The sequence below is a fragment of the Fundulus heteroclitus genome, unplaced genomic scaffold (genome assembly GCF_011125445.2).
Source record: "Fundulus heteroclitus isolate FHET01 unplaced genomic scaffold, MU-UCD_Fhet_4.1 scaffold_355, whole genome shotgun sequence".
In the NCBI taxonomy this organism is placed as follows: Eukaryota; Metazoa; Chordata; class Actinopteri; order Cyprinodontiformes; family Fundulidae; genus Fundulus; species Fundulus heteroclitus.
In genome coordinates this window covers 80,178-91,242 of record NW_023396765.1, presented here as the reverse complement: position 1 = coordinate 91,242, position 11,065 = coordinate 80,178, and positions in this window count along the sequence as shown.

Below are 11,065 nucleotides of genomic sequence, written 5' to 3'. Positions count from 1 at the left end.
CGTGTAAGCTGCTCCTGTATCGACCAGCATTGGTGTTTCTTTTTCTTCAATTAGAATTTTTAACATTGGTTCATTTTCAGCACCCTCGCTTACGATCGGGCACTGGTTCTCCCCTGTAAGGTTCTCTGGGCACCCCTAGTAACCAAAGTTTGGTGGGTTTACAGGGCGTCTTGTCAGACCTGGACGGAACCGGCCACGCGATTGCCTTCTGTAGGTGCTGTTGCCTCTTGGGCAATGCTCGGCACGATGTCCAAGTTCATTGCACATCCAACATGCTCCCATTATTCCAGGTGCACCAGACCTGCCTCTGTTAGTCCAGGCGGAACCTCTTTGTTGTCGTCCGCGAAGTCCGTATGGCTGTGAGTTAAATGCTTGAGGATAGACATTCACCACCGGATGTTGCAGCTGGGTTGGTTGAGGAGCTGGAAAACTCCTTTGTGCCTGATTTGCCACATCAGGTACAGGTTCTGAAAATCCTTGGGGTGGTGGTGCCACATGTTCAGTCGTATTAATCATTATGGCTTGAGTCTTGGCTTTGTTTTTTCCTGTCAGTTCTCCAAGCTGCATTTGTGCCAATTTTCTCTGAACATTTTTATCTTGTTCTGCAATCTTTATCTCCTCTCTTCTGTGTTTCTCAACTGCATGTATCACATGGTCACGGAACTCTCTATGGGGCATTGACGTCAAAGCCACCACGTCTTCTAACCTGCTTCTCACTGAAGCCGGCATTGCTTCAACGATGGAGTTCCGGAACAGAGTTGTCAACACAGGGCTCTTATCAATTTCCTCCTCCGTTTCTTGCTTCCATCTTTTCATCTCATTTGCGATGTAAGTTGCTGGGTTTTCTGTGGCATCAATGGGATTCGCTTTTAAGGCTTTCGGATCAATTTTCGTTGGAAATTCCTTTCGGAGTACTTCCCACATTGCTGTGCGAAATAAATTGAATCCGATTCCATCTGCTCTCTGTTGGAGCATCCACGCAAAACGTTCCTTCAAGACGTTTTCCATGGTATGTGTTCCCATGCACTGTGCAAGGACAGCCTTTAGATCCCCAATAGCCAACATTTTCCCCACATTTAACTCTTCAAACACCTTTATCCACTTACTGGCACCCTCGTTAATGTCTGGCAATTTTGCGACCAGTCCGACAAGATCTTGACTGGCCCACGGGACGTAGTTCGCGACATTCCCTTTTACTAATATTGGTAATTGTTTAACATTGGTGTCTCTCTGAGGTGAATGTGCGTTGGGACGATACCTTAAATTAAAATCACTTCTCCTTCTAGTAGTGGCTTGTGCTCCTGCTCCAGGATTTTGTAATGCCTGTTTTTCTGCTATTAGTTGGTTTTCCACTGAGAGCTCACTGGGATTTCCTGGCACAATATTTTGTCTTATGGCTTCTTCCTCAATTTCGTGTTCCAGTTGTTCAATTATCGTGCGGTCAATTTCTCTTTTCAGATCTATTCCTTCGTGATCTAGGTTTATCCTAAATGAATCACCATTTGCTTGCCAGCATAGTCAGCATAACAGTCTATCCCACCCATCGGTTTCAAGGTCAACGACCTTCTGACCTCATCAGATATTAACTTTTTTGTTGTGCTACAGTGCGTTGGTGCTAAATTGTCTGCATATACAGGGGAATCTGAGTTTATTGGGCCCTCATTATTCTGATGGTTTGCAACTGAAACAGCTGGAGATCCTGACTTATGCACAGACGAATACATGTTTGCTAGGGCGGGATCTTTTTGGTGAGGTGACCCTCCTGCATCTGTAACACTGATGTGTGAGGCTTTAGTCATAATCTCTTTATGTGATGTAGACTCCTCTCCAGTTTTATCTCCTTCTTTCATCTCATCTAAAATCAGAGAATCTTTGTTCTTGTAATGGAAATCTCCCATTAAATTGACAGTCCCGGAAATTGTCGGGTAAATTCCAGCAGTTTTTCCTGCCTTATCATTTACTGATTGCTGTTTCATCTCTATATATTTTTGCTTTAAAGCTCGTCTATAAGCCTCTCCTTCTGTTTTAAAAAGGTTTTAAATCTTCAGCTCGAGGTCACGTTTATCTTTTCTTTTCTTTGTATTGCTGTTCGCTTTGTAGTCCAGAATTCTGACCTCCATTTGCTCACAAAGAGCTGTATCAAAGCTTCCCTGTTCCGGCCACGGGGAAGTTAAACGTTCCGTCCGTTTGCTCCATTTCTTTGAAATCTTTTGAATTTTTGACGCAATTTCGGGGTTCTTTAATCCTATGACAACAATTGGAATGTTTGCCATTTTATTCTGTATTAGTTTCGTTAGGCGAAGTTAAGAAAAACTAGTACTAACAGGTTCTGCGGGGTTAACTTCTCTTCGCAGAAAAAAGAAAAACTCTGCAGTCTGAACTGCCTTTTCTCAAATGTGTGTGTGCTTTCCGTGAGGGAGGGCTCTTGGCTCGGGACAGCTATGTGTGTGCGGTTCTCCTGCCTGCGTAGAGCTGTATGTGTGTTTCCTGCTCTGCTCTGCAAGATTTTCCTTCGGTGGGGGCTAAGGAATTTGGCACCGGTCACTGGTCACTGATGGCTAAAAATAACTCAGCCTGCTGTTTTTCTCTCTCCACTGACAGGCAAAAGGAGAAACCAAGAAGTTTGCAGATCTTATTGCCAATAGTTTTCGCACCAGTAAAATCTCTTGCACAATTATCCAACTTTCAAGCACAAAGTATCTGCACCCACATCTTGTCAACACAACAGCTTAGATAAATATACACTTTGGTCCACCAAGATTTCTTACAAAAAAATAGAAGTTTCCAAGCACTTTACCTTATCCACCTAGGCAAACTTTACCTCGGACAGTGGGACTTTGAATTAAAAACAAAAAACAGAGCAAAGCAACCACCCATGCATTTTAGTCAGACAATAGAGCTCTCATCTTTTATAATCACACATAGACATCTGACACACCACAACACAATCAGTCATTCTCAATCATAACTTCTCATCATTCCCACATTCTCACGTTTTCCTTTCACTCTCACTCTCTCACTCTCCCGGGAAACTTATTGTTTGTTTTCTTAATGGTCCAAATGTTCAATGTTCCTGGATTTTAACTGTGCGCACAGAGAATTTAAATCAGGCTTTTTATGGGACCCAGAGCAAAAAAAAAAAAGTTAAAAATAAACATTTATACTTCACGTGCACCAGCAAGGCCTCTTTGCTTCAAATTTGATAGGAGGCTTTTACCTCGTTTGCCTAAACCTGGAGTACTCAACCAAAAACAGACTGCAGTCAACTCTGTTAAGGCCACATTTTCATCGGAGTTCCACGCATGGAATGATCCAAGAACTGCCTTATTCTTCTTCAAGCGCTTACATTAACAGGGCCGCGCCCTAAAGACTCCGACCAACCGAACATTTATAAGATCAATTCTTTCAGAATGATCTCTTTGATTCTAAAAAGTTGTGTATATTAGAAAAACTTCAGCAAAGACCCGTACTGGTCCGATTCATTTCTTATACGCCGTCGCTTCTAACGTCATATTTGACGGGACATCCGATAAAAGCGGCTGGGAGTAACCAATCACTTCTTTAAGTTGTCGTGTGTGCCCAACTGTGGAGGAAGCCAATATCATTCCAAATCTTTTGATGTTTAAGACAACTTATTTTTCTACGTAGAAAAATACCAAATAGATGTCAAGCCAAAGGAACGACCACTCCCGTCTGTCAATCAATCACAAACAACGCTCTTCCCAATTCAAATTACACAGGCGGCAGATTCATCGCTAACAAGCAGAGAGAGCAGAAGACAGAGCAGTAAAAAATTTATTTTCACTCACCTCTGTCCTCTCTCCTCCACCCCAGCGCGGAAGGGCCAGTTCCGAGCGGGGGAAACCCAAGCCATCTGTCCGGGAAGGCAAAACTCCCTTTTTTTCCTATCACGTCAGGGTCACCAATTTTGTGGGAGAATTACTTAACTATTAACCTTTTAAAAAGAAAGAAAGACTCAGAGAAAATGGCGTTCCTTTGTCTTAACAACGAGAATTCGTCTTTATTATGCCTAGAAACGTACAAACGGGTTTCAGGAGCGAATTCTGACATTCAAATACAAGCTTGCAATTTTAAAGGCTCATAATGTGTGTGCGTTAAACACAAGTGTCTCTGTGTCTCCATTGGTGTGTGTGCGTTACACGCTATTGACGTCGATTGGCAACAGGGCTTAAATTCTGGGAAGTGTTTATCACAAAAAGTACAACAACAGAGCGATTAGTTCCACTACTTGACATATCTTGGAACAGTCCTAGTAAATAACCGACTCCAGATGTTTCCTCTTACTCCCATCGGCGAGAGCCAGGGAAAAAGGTCAAAATGACCCTAACTCCCATATTAGCTGGTAAAGGTAACTCCTAGTTTCAATACAGGTACTTCTTGCTCAGATTGGCCGAGAGCGGGATTTCACCTGGGGTCAAATCAGTTTTTATCATCTTTAGATAGGATGATTTTTTCTGATGACAAAGACCCAGCCTGCCCTCTGATGCCCCTCAGTGGTACTCCTGGATTTGTAAGGTATGAAAGTTATGGATGATTGTCCATAGGAATGGTAAATGGAGAACCAAGTAAGGAGTTTTACAGGGTGGGGGAAGAGTAGATGGATTCGACCTTGGTTACTGAACAGTTTTATCTTATCTAGTCTAATGTAAAATTCAAATAATGTGTGCATAGGGACCTAAAACAGGCCTTACTTAATTAGATGAACCCTAAATTGTAAATAAAAGCTAAACCTTTCTTCTTGTGTGATACAACTCTATGAAGCATTCATGTTGATCTGTACTAAAAGTTACAGCACTGCCCGGTTCCAACACGGGAACCTTCAATGTTGTGGAAAATATTATTCAGCTGTACGGAAGATCGCGGTTGAACCAAAGGACTGTATTAATAAGCTGCTACTTTTTAAAAGAAAGAAGACATCATGAACGATTGAAGTGAGATGAGAAAAAGAGTATATTAAATGATAACAGGGGGGAATGATAGAATTATTACTATGTCTACATATTTTATGTTATTTACTATTTTCATTGTATTTATCATATATATTTACTCTTTACTACTAAGAAGTTTTAAGGTTTTAGATCTCTCTCTTATAGTTGCAGAAGGCCTGCAGAAAGCAGATAAATATGTTGTGACTATGATAAGTGTTTTTATGAACTCTCTTCAGCCATCTGGAGTGCTGCACTGTATGAACTGCTTGGTTTTATCTCGAAGGTCACAGTTATTTTGCTTATCCCTACCCCTTAGCTTGACAATGGAACCAGGGATTCCCTTTCCTAATAAATAGAGAGGGGGCGACCGATTTGCTTCAGATCGGATTTGGACATCTGTATTAAGCATCTCCGTTCGATCTCCTTGCAAGATTATTTGAAAATCAATCTCAATGTTGTCTCTCCTTCTTGTGTTGTTAATGAATGTTTTAGGTGTTTGAACCTGACAGAAGGCATGAGCAATAATTTATTTGTTTAACATTACCATCATTAACATCATTAAGATCCTTTGTGATGGTGATCCATTATTATTAGGGTTCCAAGCCCGCAGAGCAGAGAACCCTATTGTTTTTCGTGTGTTTTTAAATTATTTATTAGGGGTTCCAAGCCCGCAGCGCAGGCGACCGGCTATGCCGTTCGTCTGCTCTGTGAGCAGAGAACCCTATTGTTTTTCGTGTGTTTTTAAATTATTAGGGTTCCAAGCCCGCAGCGCAGGCGAACGGCTATGCCGTTCGTCTGCTCTGTGAGCAGAGAACCCTATTGTTTTTCGTGTGTTTTTAAATTATTTATTATTATTACGGCTAAAACGCGTTGGGCGGCCCATGCGGATTTGTAACGAATCAATAGGATCAGGTATCTAAGTACAGAATGTGCGCCTCTACTCAAACCCAGAAATTCAGACCCCTCAACAACTAGGGGGCGCTATAATAAAGGACAACGCGTTTACGCCTGTAACCACCAAACTACTGGTCCTACACTCAAAAACTTTACATCACTTTGTTTATTGAATGATTCTGCAAAATAAAGGGAATTGGCACACCCTTCGTTTCCCAGCTAGTTTTCGCGCTACATGGCTACAAAGGTTAAACCTTTCTTGTTAAACTCCTCCTACATATTTTGTGCAATCCGCACAAAACTCCATATATAACCATATAATGGACAAATAAAAAAAGTTATCGTGGCGGATTTTTAAATTTTGACTTTTTCGAAAAGTAACGCTAAAATAAGTGATTGTTAGCTAGCTAGCTCTAAATTTAATTGCTGATTATTCTAAAACTATAACAGATTTTGACATGTCCTTCACAACCCATAGTCCAAATAAGATTTTGCACATGTGACCCGCATTTGAGGATCGTCCATCACTAGGGGGCGCTGTGATGTCAAGAAATCTACTACGCAAGAATGGCTTATGGGATTTTTACAAAACCTTTTTCATCCCCTTCCAGTGATAGCCCTTAACTAAAGTCTTAAATATGGTAATGATTGAAACAAGTGGGCGGGGCCTATTTCCAAAAGTGTGAAAAAAAACTATAAAACTTCAAAAAATTACTAAAAATCAATTTTGTGGTGTAACGATCTCAGATTTTCAGGATGTATTCCTTGAATAAGGTGTAACAATTCTCTCACTGCATGTATTGCGGTTTTTCAAAGTTGCACACTCTGATTTTTTAAAAGTTTGTAAAATGGAGAAATCAATGTATTTTCCACAAATATTGTTCAATCCCAATAAAAATGGCCACTATTTGTAAAGCACATTCAGACTAAATGTTTACTTCAGTTTGGTAAAAATCCAGCCGATTTTGAACTATTTCAAAGACTTTGAAATTCACACTTGCAAGACTATAAAGGCTAATATTTTTTTTCTATGAAACGCTTTTTTCAATGGGCGTTTAAAAAAATCACATAGTTAGATAAAGCACTCTTTGAGATCCATGAATATTTTCAGAATTTTAGAGCAAACCGTTGATTTTTAACATATTTATGAAGTTTGTGATCAATTCACAGCTCTCATCATATAGGAGCTCTGCCATGCAGAACTGTGAACAGGGCAGCCATTATGCCCATATTTGGGCACATCAACAGAAGTGACGTCACATCCTGTGTTTTTTCTAAGCGGAGCAGAGACTTCAAATGGGAGGATAGCTTTTAGAGTTTTGAGAAGAACACATAATTTAAAAAATTTAATTGAATATAAAAAAGATCAAGCAGAAGCAAGGAAAGTTATTTAGAAGGCAAAGAAGACAAAATGGAGAGATTTTTGTGATTCAATAGGCAGAACAACTTCTATAGCTGAGGTATGGGGAATGATTAAGAAAATGAAGGGAAATAGACCAGAGAGAACATATCCAGTTCTAAAACATTGAGAAAGGAACAGCATTAACAAATGAAGAAAAAGTAGAAGTAATGGCAAGAACATATGCAAAGATCCATAGTTCAGATATGGATCAGACTTATTTGAAAAGTAACGCTATAATATAATATGGATAGATAGATAGACTTAGAGAGAATTAGAAAACTTTATTTGTCATTTTGTATGCACAGAGTGCATACAGAACGAAATTCCGTTGCATACAGCTTGTAAATTGCAGTAAAATAAATTACAGTATAAGGTGCAGCAGTGATTTGAAGTAAACAATTGAACTGCAAACAAATCAGGAGAAGTCATAGTGTACAGGTGTGTATTTAAAAAAAAAACATTTGTATATGCAGAATTGATTGTGCAGAGGGCAATTTGTGCAAGAATACAGCTTGTAAATTACAGTCAATTTAAATTACAGTATAAGGTGCAGCAGTGATTTAAAAGTAAACAATTGAAGTGTAAACAATGCATGAGAAAGTCACAGTGTACAGGTAAGTATTTTTAAAATCATTTGTATGTACTGGATTGATTGTGCAAAGGGCATTTGTGCGAGAATGCATTTAGAAACAGAGTTTGACAGCATTTGTAATGCTAGTTGGAGATGCAATGATGCAAAATGAGCAAATATGCGAATGTTGTGCAGAGTTTATGGGTTTTACTTATAGATAGCAGTGACATGCAGTCAGGGGAGGCAATCATGGAAAGAAAATGTAGAATAATGATAACATAATATATATTGTGATTCACTCAGTCATTTGTAATAATAGTTGTTTTTTTAATCTAATTTCCTTATTTTTTTTATCATATTCTCTTTAAAATCGAAGACTTTTCGCTATTTTTAACGTAAATCCTTGGTGGCGCTTGATAGTGAAGCGCCACCAAGCCAGCGATCTTGGCCTCCCCTGGGATTGCGCAATCCCATGTTAACTGCGCTGACTTCCATTCCGTGTATGCATCTTCCTGTCTCTAGATCATAAATTCAATTGTTCAAACACTGATGAACTGATTTTCCACAATTTAATATATGTGGATTACGAATTGTGTTTTGGTCATTAAACTATGTGTTTTCGTGTGCTGCTGGGCGATCATAAAAGCCAAAGAGTTGGTTGTAGGTGAGGCCGGCAGTTCCTTGGCCTCTAGGCAGGGGGCGCTCAAGGGGCACCGCTCTGATCCCCAAATAGTAGAGTCAAAGCAAGTTATGGATGTGTTATTAGCGAGTTTTGCTAAACAAGTAAAGCACTAAAAAGACTCTAAACATACAGCTGGAACAGGACTGATGAAGGAAGGCTTTCCTCCCTGGCAGTGAGCTCCACTGAGACTGAGAAACTTTTAAAACTGAAGAAGATAAAAAGAACTTTTACCGTAAAGTGACCGATATTTTTGTTCAGAAAGAGCGCAGCTGGACTTCATTTCTAAGTAGAGGTAAGACAGCGATAATTATTCATATTTTGTTTCTGTAATGAAATGTGCGTAATGTAGGTTAGTTTTTGAATGTGTTACAAATGTAGAAATCCATCATAACTCATAAACTGCTACTAATCAAATGACAAATAATTTAGTTTTATTTATTTTTTTAACAAATAATCAATATTTTTTCCATGTCTCTTGGTTAATTGATTTGGCTCAACCAGTCTCCTTCAGCACTTTGCAATGAGTCTACTCTGTAGAATGTATATATTTGTAAATCTGACTGATGATGTCAGTGCTTCGCCAGCTATGAACCCTACCGCACGTCACTGATAGATAGATATATCTATCAACATCTGCATACCTTGATTCAAATGAAACAATTTTAGTCTTATTTAACACTACAAGCTACAAGGATAAGAAGAGAATATCTTGGTTGAACTTAGAATAAAAAGGTATAAGTTACGGGAAACATGCAATTCATATATTATGAGTTGTCATGAAAAGGAGTAATAGCATTAATGGTTTAAAGGGTCACTGTAAATGAAGAACATTCATTTTATATATATATATATAATATATATATATATATATATATATATATATATATATATATATATATATATACACACACACACACACACACACACTCACCGGCCACTTTATTAGGTACACCTGTCCAACTGCTCGTTAACACTTAATTTCTAAGCAGCCAATCACATGGCGGCAACTCAGTGCATTTAGGCATGTAGACATGGTCAAGAGAATCTCCTGCAGTTCAAACCGAGCATCAGTATGGGGAAGAAAGGTGATTTGAGTGACTTTGAACGTGGCATGATTGTTGGTGCCAGAAGGGCTGGTCTGAGTATTTCAGAAACTGCTAATCTACTGGGATTTTCACGCACAACCATCTCTAGGGTTTACAGAGAATGGTCCGAAAAAGAAAAAACATCCAGTGAGCGGCAGTTCTGTGGGCGGAAATGCTTTGTTGATGCCAGAGGTCAGAGGAGAATGGCCAGACTGGTTCGAGCTGATAGAAGGGCAACAGTGACTCAAATAACCACCCATTACAACCAAGGTGGGCAGAAGAGCATCTCTGAATGCACAGTACGTCGAACTTTGAGGCAGATGGGCTACAGCAGCAGAAGACCACATCGGGTGCCACTCCTTTCAGCTAAGAACAGGAAACTGAGGCTACAATTTGCACAAGCTCATTGAAATTGGACAATAGAAGATTGGAAAAACGTTGCCTGGTCTGATGAGTCTCGATTTCTGCTGCGACAGTCGGATGGTAGGGTCAGAATTTGGCGTCTACAACATGAAAGCATGGATCCATCCTGCCTTGTATCAACGGTTCAGGCTGGTGGTGGTGGTGTCATGGTGTGGGGAATATTTTCTTGGCACTCTTTAGGCCCCTTGGTACCAATTGAGCATCGTTGCAACGCCACAGCCTACCTGAGTATTGTTGCTGACCATGTCCATCCCTTTATGACCACAATGTACCCAACTTCTGATGGCTACTTTCAGCAGGATAATGCGCCATGTCATAAAGCTGGAATCATCTCAGACTGGTTTCTTGAACATGACAATGAGTTCGCTGTACTCAAATGGCCTCCACAGTCACCTGATCTCAATCCAATAGAGCATCTTTGGGATGTGGTGGATGTCCCCAGCCATGTTCGCATCATGGAAGTGCAGCCGACAAATCTGCGGCAACTGTGTGATGCCATCATGTCAATATGGACCAAACTCCCTGAGGAATGCTTCCAGCACCTTGTTGAATCTATGCCACGAAGAATTGAGGCAGTTCTGAAGGCAAAAGGGGGTCCAACCCGTTACTAGCATGGGGTACCTAATAAAGTGGCCGGTGAGTGTGTGTGTATATATATATATATATATATATATGGGGAACAGTTCATGGTGGGGGTTTGAGGGTCTCTGTTGATGCTATGGGCTGGGGACATGCAGCGCTGGGATGAAATGTCCTTAATGGAGGAAAGAGGAGCCCCTATGATCCCTTCTGCTGTCCCCACCACTCTCCTCATTTTCCACCAGTCGGAGGTGCTGCCGCCTCCACACCACACAGAAAGACAGCTGGTCAGAATGCTCTCTATGGTACTTCTGTAGAAGGTTGTGAGAATGTGCGGGGACAGGTGGGCTCTCCTCATCCTCTGCAGGAAGTACAAGCGCTTCTGTGCCCTCTTCACCAGTGACGTGGTGTTCACAGACCAGGTGAGGTTGACCGTGATGTGCACCCCCAGGAACTTGGTGCTGCTAACCACCTCCACAG